This window comes from Prionailurus viverrinus, chromosome D4 (assembly GCF_022837055.1).
Source record: "Prionailurus viverrinus isolate Anna chromosome D4, UM_Priviv_1.0, whole genome shotgun sequence".
In the NCBI taxonomy this organism is placed as follows: domain Eukaryota; kingdom Metazoa; phylum Chordata; class Mammalia; order Carnivora; family Felidae; genus Prionailurus; species Prionailurus viverrinus.
Genome location: NC_062573.1, coordinates 63,245,597 through 63,256,579, shown reverse-complemented (window position 1 = coordinate 63,256,579; position 10,983 = coordinate 63,245,597). Strand labels below are relative to the sequence as shown.

Sequence of the window (10,983 nt, the reverse complement as noted above, 5' to 3'; positions counted from 1 at the left end):
ATTCTGTGTCTCTCTCTGTCTCTGCCCCTCCCCTGCTCACACACTCTCTCTCTCAAAAAAAAGAAAACCTTAAAAATAGAATTTCCATACTATCCAGCAATGCCACTTCTGGGTATATTTCAGAGGAAATGAAAGGTGGATTTCAAAGATATTTGCATGCCCCTGTTTATAGTAGTTTTATTCATAAGCTCCAAGAGGGGGAAGCAACCCAAAAGTCCATAAACAGATGAATGGATAAACAAATGTGATATATCTATGCAATGGAATATTATTCAACCCTAAAAAGTCACATGGATGAACCTTGAGGACATGATGCTAAGTAAAACAAGCCAGTCACAAAAAGACAAATACTGTATATGATTCCACTTATATCAGGTGCCTAAAGGTATCAAATTCACAGAGACAGAAAGTGGATGGTTGTCCCCAGGGGAGGTGGGGAGGGGAGCTATGTTCATTGGGTACAGAGTTTCAGCTTCACAAGATCAGAAGCTCTGGAGATCAGTTGCACAGCAGTGTGAATGTACCCAATACTGCTGAACTGTACATTTAGAAAGGGTTAAGATGGCCAATTTTATGTTGTGTGAATATTTTTTAATTATGTGTAATTTGTTGTTAAAGTAAAGACAAGAAAGACTAGCTTATCTTTTCACAAATTTGCTCGGTGTGCTTCCTGATCTCAAGTTGAAAGAAACTGGTGGTTTCATTTGGAATCTGTCCCATACCATCCCTGCCACTCAGGAGAGAGAGGAGGTATTTACATCCAGCCAGGGAGGGTAAGAGGAAATTCAATCACCTGGCTTGGATGTCCATAAATATTCAGGATTGGAGTGATCATTCTTCTTAGGTTTCCTTTCTTCCTAAGTAAGATTGGCAAAACTTTATATATATATATATATATATTTTTTTTTTTTTTTTTTAAAGTTTATTTATTTTGAGAGAGAGCAAGTTGAGAGGAGCAGAGAGAAGTGGACGGAGATCACAAGCAGGCTCCGCACGGTCAGTGCAGAGCCCAAGGTGGGGCTCGAACCCATGAACTGTGAGATCATGACCTGAGCGGAAGTCATACCTTTACCTGACTGAACCACCCAGAGAGACAGAATGGGAGAGGGGCAGAGAGCAAGCAAGACACAGAATCCAAAGCAGGCTCTGGGCTCTAGGCTCTAGGCTCTGAGCTGTTAGCACAGAGCCTAACACTGGGCTCGAACTCATGAGCTGTGAGATCATGACCTAGGCCAAGGTGGGATGCTTAACTGACTGAACCACCCAGGTGCCCCTGCCAGAAACTTTTTAACTGCTCTCCTTGAATCATCAGAATCACATTTATGAGACGGGATTTTTTTTTCCTTTCTACTTCACTCTCAACATCTACACCCTTATTCTTTCTTTCTTTTTTTTATGCTTACTTATTTTTGAAATAGAGAGAGAGCAAGAGGGGGAGGAGCAGCGAGAGAGGGAGACACAGAATCTGAAGCAGGCTCCAGGCTCTGAGCTGTCAGCACAGAGCCCAATGCGGGGCTCAAACTCCCGAACTGCGAGATCGTGACCTGAGCCAAAGTGGAACGCTTAACCGACTGAGCACCCAGGTGCCCCAGTCTATCCCCTTGTTTTTATGTGCTTATGACAATGTACCTCCCACACACAACTAAAGAAGCACAAATTTTAAATGAAGTGTTTTTATACGCAAGATCCAGGTTACTTAACATGTTATGTAACTAACGCTGGCTAATGGGCTAAGCAGGGAATATGGGTTACTGAATCAACACTATGCTAGTTCATCTGAGGCCGAGCAGTTTTTTCGGATGATTCATGTTCCACTCACTTTTACTCAGTCACGGAAGCTTTACTCTTCCTTTCAACCTGAAGGTCATGCTAGTGGCAGGTTCCCATTCCGTGGCTTTTTGCCATTTTGTGTAAGGTTAAAACATGAGAAGTTTGGTTCAGATGTCTGGTTTTACCGTCAAATGATAAAGGCCAGAAATCCAGAGACAAAACCAAGAAAGAACATGTAAAATAAACTGAGTTCCATGTAAATTTAAAAAGGGAAAAGCCGCTTGTTCCACCTGACACACATCACTCCACACCCAAGTATAGGAACCGAGTTCAACTGACGTGGGAATCACACTTGCTCTGTGACCTTGGGAATGTCTTCACCTTTCATCTAATTTCTTCCAGCCATAAAATGATAATTAATATTATTAATACTATAATGCTTCTGACTTGAAACATCCAACTCTGTTTAAAAGAGAGAAGGGGGGGGCGCCTGGGTGGCGCAGTCGGTTAAGCGTCCGACTTCAGCCAAGTCACGATCTCACGGTCCATGAGTTCGAGCCCCGCGTCAGGCTCTGGGCTGATGGCTCGGAACCTGGAGCCTGTTTCCGATTCTGTGTCTCCCTCTCTCTCTGCCCCTCCCCCGTTCATGCTCTGTCTTTCTCTGTCCCCAAAAAAATAAATAAAACGTTGAAAAAATAAAATAAAATAAAATAAAATAAATAAATAAATAAATAAATAAAAGAGAGAAGGGGGCACCGGGGTGGCTGAGTCAGTTGAGCATCCGACTCGGCTCAGGTCATGATCCCAGGGTAGGGGGATCGAGCTCCAAGTTGGGCTCCTCGTTGAGTGTGGAGCCTGCTTAAGATTCTCTCTCTCTCTCTCTCTCTCTCTCTCTCTCTCTGCCCCCCCGCTCTGCTCATACACTCTCTCTCTCAAATAAAAAATAAATTAAAAAAATAAAAGAGAGAGGATGCACCGAGGTTACCAGAAGCATGGAAAATGCTGTGTGGTAGAGTGATGGGCTAGTAGAAGTCTTATTACCCAGGTTGACAATCAGGGCAGTCAAGGAGTCTCCCATTTTGTGTCCGCACTGGAGACAGCTTCCATTCCATTTCCGTGGGGTTGCAAATACCATCCACATGCATAGGTGATCTCCGAAGTTCTACCAAGTGGTCTTTGATAGTGTGGTCGTTTCAGAAGACAATGTGATCCAAGCATTTTGTTTACATAGACTTCAGAAACTTGAAATGTAATATTAAACCACAATTCTCACAGGCATCCTATTACATTTTTTTCAGGTTTTAAAACTTTTTATTTGCATAGTAAAAATTATGCATTCCAATAATTAAGATCGTTTGAACAACAACAACAAAATGGCAGTGAGGAAACTGCGTTTTGCAGCCAGTAGGACACCTTGGACCAGCTTGGTTTTTACTTTAAACTTCACTGTGGTGCCACCAACTTCTTGCTTCACCGACGTGCAGGCTCTCTTCCTTCCCCACCAGCCAGCTGGCAGATGGGAGAGCCGGGGGTGGCTTGCTGTCAGTGGTTCTCGATTCTTCCATGTGAAAAGGGGTAGCACAGTCACTTACACTCGATCCAAACTCTTTGCATCTTACAAAGTTAAACAACTACAAGAAGTACATGCAATGCCTGTGGAAGGTACCGTGCATATTGGTGGAGCTCGCCTCATTACGATCCACCTGCTCGCTTCTCCTATTCGCTGGTTTCTTTGGAAGGCGGTGGGCTTTTCTCTTGCGTTTCTGTTGCCTTCAATTTCGATTTGACGAATTTCTCAATCTCAGCCATATTGGGTTTGTGAGACAAGGTTGAAGAGGAAGCAGAACACGGTGCCAAAGCAAGTGTAGTCCAATCTGTGCACCGGCCGCCACAGGGCGCCCATCCTCTTATATTCTTCATAGTAATATTTTTTAGAAAGTTCCACATACACTTCAAAGATTCTGTTCAATCTTGGAGTATTTTCACCTCAGTAGCGTGTTATTCTTGATGAGTCAATAGTAATATGTACTATGGTAATATATAGTAATATAATATAGTCGGGTATACTACCGTAATATATAGTGTATATTACTATAAGTAACATGGCAATAGGTAATATAGTAGCTCAGATAGGAATAGACTTAACAATTGAACAATTTTCTTCTAAATCAGTAACTAATATATGCCTTTCTTTCAGCGTTTCTATAGCACTTTGCAGTTTACAAATGCTTTCTGCTTCAACAACACTGGGCAGTAGATTGAACAAGTATTCTCCCATTAGTTAGAAGGAACTAAGCTCCCCAAATTTAAGTGGTGTGTCCAAGGTTGAGATAGTTCTTTTTGTTTTTAATTTTTTTAATCTTTATTTACTTTTGAGAGAGACAGAGCATGACAGGGAGAGGGGCAGAGAGAGAGAGAGGGAGACATAGAATTGGATGCAGGCTCCAGGCTCTGAGCCCTCAGCACAGAGCCCAACATGGAACTCGAAATCACAAACCTCGAGTTCATGACCTGAGCCGAAGTTGGACGCGCAACCGGCTAAGCCACCCACCCAGGTGCCCTGAGATCGTTCTTCATCCATTCATGGTAGCTCCGTGAATGACATATCCTGCAAGAGAACGGAGAAACTAACATTTTTCTTACTGAGTTGCATGATTTAGAAAACTTGGTTTTGGTTTTCTTTCAGGTCACTTTGGACTGAGGATGAGGAACTAATTTCATTTGAAGTGCCATCAAAAACTGATTTTGTATTTCATTATACCGATTATACTGTTTATGAATTAACTGAGGCATAACACTTTTCAAAAACACACATCATTTTATGATACCAATAATGCAAAGTAAGGATTGTTTTTATCATTTCAATTGGCCTGTTTAATAGTCCTCAGGTTTATTGTCTTACCCATTCCTTCAGGGCTAAAATTTCTCAAGTTTCAATGCAAAAAAAAAAAAAATGCTATTGGAATATCTTAAGAATAAGGGACATGTGCAAACAACGAATTGTGAAGTTGGGCTCTGTCGCCACAGTTAATGTTTCTTCATTTGTTTCAGAATAAAATCAATGGCATGTTGTTGGGCATATTGTTACACCACATGCAGATGTTTGTCGAACATGAAGAATAACTTTCCAGAACTGAATGAAGCTGGACTGGAGTAGGAATCCTTCTCCATGGCACCAAATATGGACCAGCTGGTTGGGCTGCCATCTGAATGCAGTCACCAGGGAGCTCCGCCCACCAATTCTGTGCGATCCAGAACCATCTGACAGAACCCACAGCACCGGCCACCACCCTGACTCTTCGCTGTGAATCTGTATTTTCTAAATCCACAGAAGTCAAGTCTGAGGAAATAAACCAACCAGGTATTGAACTTGACCTAGAACCTAAGCTTTTCACAGAGTTGTATATAGATACCTCATGAAAGATATCAAAAGATGTCATCCCTCCCATCAATATGAAACCATTAACATTAATTTTTAAGGATTCAGCTTTATATTTATTATTTTAAATTTTGTGACAAATATATGTTTTAATTACCTGAAAATTTTGGCTTCATATTGTTTCTTGGATACTCATTAGAGGCCCTACAAAGAGAAAAAATTTAGAATTATGACATAGAGTTTTGCAAACGATGTTCACAAGGAATACTCATTTTCCCATAAGATGGGCCAACTAAAATCATACACTGGCAATTCACATTTCACCAACCCACAGAATTAAAGTTTATGAATGGAATTTTCTCAAGATTTTCTCCCACACATTTTCTTTCACTTTTTGATACATGCTAATCTTGTCTGTAAACTAGCAGTAAATGATTAAAATGATAAACTGACAACACAATATTCACTAAATCTTAATTGTGCAAGTTTTTTAAATGCTTATTTATTTTTGAGAGAGAGAGAGAGAGGGAGACAGAGGATCCAAAGCAGGCTCTGAGCTGACAGCAGAGAGCCCAAAGCGGGGCTCCAACTCATGAACGGTGAGATCATGACCTAAATCAACATCAAGAGCCCAACACTCAACCGACTGAGTCACTCAGGCGCCCCAATTGTGTAACTTTTCTGATATGCATAAAACATTTTTCTGCTGGTAAAGTGATTCCTAGTTGATATGACAGAGAGAAATATCAAAATATTGGAGCATATTACATAAAAGTGCCATGATTTCTAGTTTCACTCAAAAAAAAAATTCAGAAAATACATTAGATAAAAATCTTAAGCTCCACCAGGTCACAAAGAAAATACTATAAATAAAGCAATAAAAGGCAAATTGGAAAACATATTACAAATAATACACAAAGAAGCTTTTACAACACAGTAAGAAAAAGAAACAACCAATAGAAAATGGAGGAAGGGCATGAAGACTAGCTACAAATACACAGTGTCCAGTGATTCCGCACAGGAAATAGCGCACAATACAGAGTAACCAACTAGGGCTCATTAGACTCTTCACAGCTTGTGGTAAATATCTATTCAGCCCCTTCAATACTTTTTCATTCTGAATCCATGCCCACCAAGCAATCTTCTGATTAATAATGTGTTTTGTCAGGTTTGGGGAACCTGACTAGAATGAGCTGAATTGTAAATCACGAATACATAAATTAGCTCTGGGACCTATACATCAGTCTCAGAGTAACAGAAACTAACAAGCCAGGGAACTGGGGAGATGTTAAAGTGTGCCTACTTGCAACTAGTAGATAAATAAGTCCTGGAGATCGAATGCACAGCACAGTGCTCACAGACAACAATACTGTATTATAAACTTCAAAGTTGCTAAGAGACTAGATCTTAATTGTTCCCACCACAAAAAAGAGATGGTAATTATGTGACATGATGGAGGTGTTAGCTACGGCTATAATGGTAATTGTATTGTAATATATAAATGTATTTTATACACACACACACACACACAATGTTATATGTCGATTGTACTTCAATTTTTTAAAGTTTATTCATTTATTTAGAGAGAGAGAGAGAAAAAAAAAACAGGAGGGGCAGAGGGAGAAACAGAGAGAGAGAGAGAATGCCAATCAGGCTCCACACTGTCAGGGCAGAGCCCAATGCAGGGCTCCAACTCATCTACTGTGAGATCACGACCTGTGCCAAAACAGAGGCACAAAGGCCTGAGCCACCCAGGTGCCCCAAGAAACTAACACTTTGTAACAGAAACGTACAGGTAACAAAATACTTTCACATTTGTTACCTATTGTGAGTTTCACCAAAATTACGTCTCCTGGACTAATCGACCCTGAAGAGACCAATAGAAATAAATTTTATGGACTTATAAAGCCAGGAATCAAATCCTTTATTAAGAGAGTGTTGATTCCACGACGGGTAGGAATGGTATGGGATGTGCTCAGAATTTCACACAGGGACAGAGAAAAACAAGCTAACAGAATGGACGTGAGGGGGTCGAGGTGAGGAATAATAAAATTGCTTTGTTTGCAACCTTCTCAGTCGGGCTCATCCAATAAACCAGTTCCACTAGGGGTCAGGCTTTACTTGAAGTCTGTGTCTGTCCCTGTCAGTGAGGGATCAGAGCTGGGATCCCTTCCCCCTTCCTCCCACTCCCCCTTCCTCCTTTCAGCGTTCCTACCTTCTTTCCTCCTAGCTGGTCATTCAGCATGTGTATTTTGAGCCCTTGCTATAGTATCATATGTTAAAGATACAGGTAAGGCTCCCACGGTCATATAGATAAGAGTAGCATCGGACTTTAACAAAGTAAATTGTGGAAATAAAATTACAAACCCCATATTCTTGAATTCAACCTTGTTTAGAAAAGGTAATTAGAGAGGCGCCTGGGTGGCGCAGTCGGTTAAGCGTCCGACTTCAGCCAGGTCACGATCTCGCGGTCCGTGAGTTCGAGCCCCGAGTCGGGCTCTGGGCTGATGGCTCAGAGCCTGGAGCCTGTTTCCGATTCTGTGTCTCCCTCTCTCTCTGCCCCTCCCCCGTTCATGCTCTGTCTCTCTCTGTCCCAAAAATAAAATAAAAAACGTTGAAAAAAAAAATTAAAAAAAAAAAAAGAAAAGGTAATTAGAAGCTAACCACCTCATCAGTAGTTAATAATCAGCTCTTAGAACAGCAGTTCTCAAAGTGAGCCTCACAAAACCCTGGAGTACCTTGGGAGTTTGAGAGCGTCCCAAGACTTAACGACTTTTCTAAATAAACAAACATTTTTCTAATGAGATCAATGGTGATCTTACAAAGGTAATTTTTCAATATATTTTATAGTGAAGTGTGTCAACATCTGGACAATTTGCATTCGTGAACTAATATTTTCTAAATAATCAGCGCATAATGTTACAAAACCATTGCATGGGTAAAAGATCCATTGAAAGGGTAAGACGGGTGGGCCCCTGGGTGGCTCAGTTGATTAAGCGTCAGACTTCAACTCAGGTCTTGATCTCTCTTGGTCTGTGAGTTCGAGCCCCGCGTCGGGCTCTGTGCTGACAGCTCAGAGCCTGGGGCCTGTTTCAGATTCTGTGTCTCCCTCTCTCTCTGACCCTCCCCCGTTGATGCTCTGTCTCTCCCTGTTTCAAAAATAGATAAACGTTAAAAAAAATATTAAAAAAAAGAAAGCGTAAGACAGGTGAAGGGATTTTAATGTAAGAGAATACAAAAAGCTCATTTGTATGGTTTCAGATTCCACATTGCTACTAGACTTTAAGAAACTCCCACTTATCAAGTTTCAATATATTAAAGAAGATTATGGACAGCTCTCTTAAAAGATTGCAAAATAGCCCCACCTCCACCCCACCCACCATTTCTAATGCATTTCCACATGAGGCCATATTTTCTTCATATACTTCAAACAAGAACAACATATTGATTGAATACAGAAGCAGGTATTCTATTGAACAGTCATCTGTGAAGCCAGACATGAAAGAGGTTTGCAAAAATATAAAATAATGTCATCCTTGTCATTGATAATTTTAGTTTCAGAAAACATATTTTTCTTAAAATTTATGTTAGCATGTAATGGGCTTATTATTTTCATTTTCGTTTTTTTAATTTTTTAAAAATGTTTATTCATTTCTGAGAGTGTGTGTGTGTGTGTGTGTGTGAGCAGGAGAGGGGCAGAGAAAGTGGGGACAGAGGACCCGAAGCAGGCTCTGAGCTGACAGCAGTGAGCCCCATGTGGGGCTTGAACTCACAAACCGTGAGATCATGCCCTGAGCCGAAGTCTGACGCTCAAACGACTGAGCCACCCAGGTGCCCCAAATTATTTTCATTTTTTTTTTTAATTTTTTTTTCAACGTTTATTTATTTTTTTTGGGACAGAGAGAGACAGAGCATGAACGGGGGAGGGGCAGAGAGAGAGGGAGACACAGAATCGGAAACAGGCTCCAGGCCCTGAGCCATCAGCCCAGAGCCTGACGCGGGGCTCAAACTCACGGACCGCGAGATCGTGACCTGGCTGAAGTCGGACGCTTAGCCTACTGCGCCACCCAGGCGCCCCTATTTTCATTTTTAAACAAATTAATAAATATTTCTAAATTTCTCAGTGGTAATTTTTAATGCAGTTAATATCAATAGATACCATCCTTACATACAAAAGCTCTTTGGGGTCCTCAATAATTTCTAAGAGTGAGGGGCACCTGGGTGGCTCAGTGGGTTGAGCATTTGATTTCGGCTCAGGTCATGATCTCACAGTTCGTGGGTTCAAGCCCTACACTGGGCTCTGTGCTGACAGCTCAGAGCCTGGAACCTGTTTTGGATTCTGTGTCCATCTCTCTCTGTCCCTCCCCTGCTCACACACTTTCTCTTTCTCTCTGTCAAATGTAAATAAACATTAAAAAGTTGTGTTTTTTTTAAAATAATAATTTCTAAGAGTGAAAGAGCCCTAAGACCAAATACTTTGTTGCAACACCATCTTAATGCAATGGTGGCAGGGGTGGGGGGGAGCAGAGGTTTCTTCAGTCTCTGACAATAGGGAAAATAATTCAGTCATCTGTAGACAGCGAAGGAGGCTGTGGGTGGAGGGCGGTCTGATATTAGAGTAGAGACCAGAAAGTTTGAGACGTGTTGCTACAGAAAAACAGGAGGGTGCTCTCAGGCTCCTCTTAAGTGCCTCCTTTGGGTGTTTTTGAGGCCAGTGGCCATGTATGCAGGGGCTTTCTGGTCTGGAGAGCTGTTTCCAGATGACCCAACACTGCTGGCCCTCACTCTTCTCACAAACCCAGAGCCAAATCTGCTGAGAGTCAAGCAGGGGTAGGCTGTCTGCTGGGCATGTCCTTTTCTTTTTTTTTTTTTTTTTTTAATTTATTTATTTCCGAGAAAGACATACACACACAGAGCGTGAGCAGGGGAGGGGCAGAGAGAGAGGGAGACGCAGAATCTGAAACAGGCTCTAGGCTCTGAGCTGTCATCGCTGAGCCCGATGCAGGGCTCAAACTCATGAACCATGAGATCATGACCTCAGCCAAAGTCAGATGCTTAACCCACTGAGCCACTCAGGCGCCCCATCAGTCTTGATTATAGTCATGCTAGTGGGCATGAAGTGGTATCTTAATGTCATTTTAATTTGCATTTCCTTCGTGGCTAATATGTGGAGCTTATTTTCATGTGTTTATTTTCCATTCGTATATCTTTTTCGGAGAAAGTCTATTGAGATCTTTTGTCCACTTTTTAATGGGGTTATTTGTCTTTTTATTGTTGAGTTGTAAGTTTTCTTCGTATCTTCTAAATCCAAGCCTCTTATCACATATGTGACTTGGAAAAAGTTTCTGTCATTCTGTGGGTTGTCTTTTCACTTCCCTAATGGTGCCCTTTGCAGCACAAAGCTTTTAATTTTGATGAAGTCCAATTTATCTTTTTTTTTCTTTTATTTCTTGTGTTTTAGGGGCCAGATCTAAGAAACTATTCCCTCTTCCAAGTTGACGAAGATTTATGCTTATGTTTTCTTCTAACAGCTTTTGGAGTTTTAGCTTTTACATTTAAGTCTCTGGTCTATTTTGAGTAAATTTTGTATATGGTTGAGGTAGGGGTTCAACTTCATTCTTATTCATGTGGATATCCAGTTGTCCCAGCATCATTTGTTGAGAAGACTATTCTTTCCACATTGCATTGTCCTGGCACCCTTGCTAGAAATCAGTTTCCATTGAGTATATGGATTTATTCCTAGACTGTCAGATCTAGTCCACTGGTCTATATGAGTATCCTTATGCCAGTACCACATTGGTTTTTATGAGTATATAGCTATAGCATGTTTTGTA

At 41.2% G+C, this 10,983-nt stretch overlaps 1 pseudogene; it reads right to left on the bottom strand.

Moving 5' to 3' along the window:
* Positions 1 to 3,242: 3,242 nt before the first annotated feature.
* On the bottom strand, positions 3,243 to 3,690 carry LOC125149884 (thymosin beta-4-like; annotated as a pseudogene).
* Between the last annotated feature and the right edge of the window lie 7,293 nt (positions 3,691 to 10,983).